Source organism: Bison bison, unplaced genomic scaffold (assembly GCF_000754665.1).
Source record: "Bison bison bison isolate TAMUID 2011002044 unplaced genomic scaffold, Bison_UMD1.0 scf7180017864143, whole genome shotgun sequence".
Taxonomy (NCBI): Eukaryota; Metazoa; Chordata; class Mammalia; order Artiodactyla; family Bovidae; genus Bison; species Bison bison.
The window spans coordinates 781,916-782,528 of NW_011494715.1; the positions used below are offsets into that span (position 1 = coordinate 781,916).

The 613-nt window shown below is 36.9% G+C and overlaps 1 protein-coding gene across 1 annotated transcript in view; it reads left to right on the forward strand.

The window, feature by feature from the left end:
• GALNTL6 (polypeptide N-acetylgalactosaminyltransferase-like 6) overlaps nt 1-613 on the forward strand; it is a 1,008,296-nt gene that overhangs the window by 257,287 nt on the left and 750,396 nt on the right. The window lies entirely within an intron of this gene.

The window sequence follows — 613 nt, forward strand, 5'->3', positions numbered from 1 at the left end:
GAAAATACTTGAGGAGATAATAGTTGAAAACTTCCCTAAAATGGGGAAGGAAATAATCACCCAAGTCCAAGAAACCCAGAGAGTCCCAAACAGGATAAACCCAAGGCGAAACACCCCAAGACACATATTAATCAAATTAACAAAGGTCAAACACAAAGAACAAATATTAAAAGCAGCAAGGGAAAAACAACAAATAACACACAAGGGAATCCCCATAAGGATAACAGCTGATCCTTCAATAGAAACTCTTAAAGCCAGGAGGGAATGGCAAGACATATTTAAAGTGATGAAAGAAAATAACATACAGCCCAGATTATTGTCCCCAGCAAGGATCTCATTCAAATATGAAGGAGAAATCAAAAGCTTTACAGACAAACAAAAGCTGAGAAATTCAGCACCACCAAACCAGCTCTCCAACAAATACTAAAGGATATTCTCTAGACAGGAAACACAAAAATGGTGTATAAATTCAAACCCAAAACAATAAAGTAAATGGCAACGGGATCATACTTATCAATAATTACCTTAAACGTAAATGGGTTGAATGCCCCAAGCAAAAGACAAAGACTGGCTGAATGGATACAAAAACAAGACCCCTACATATGTTGTCTAC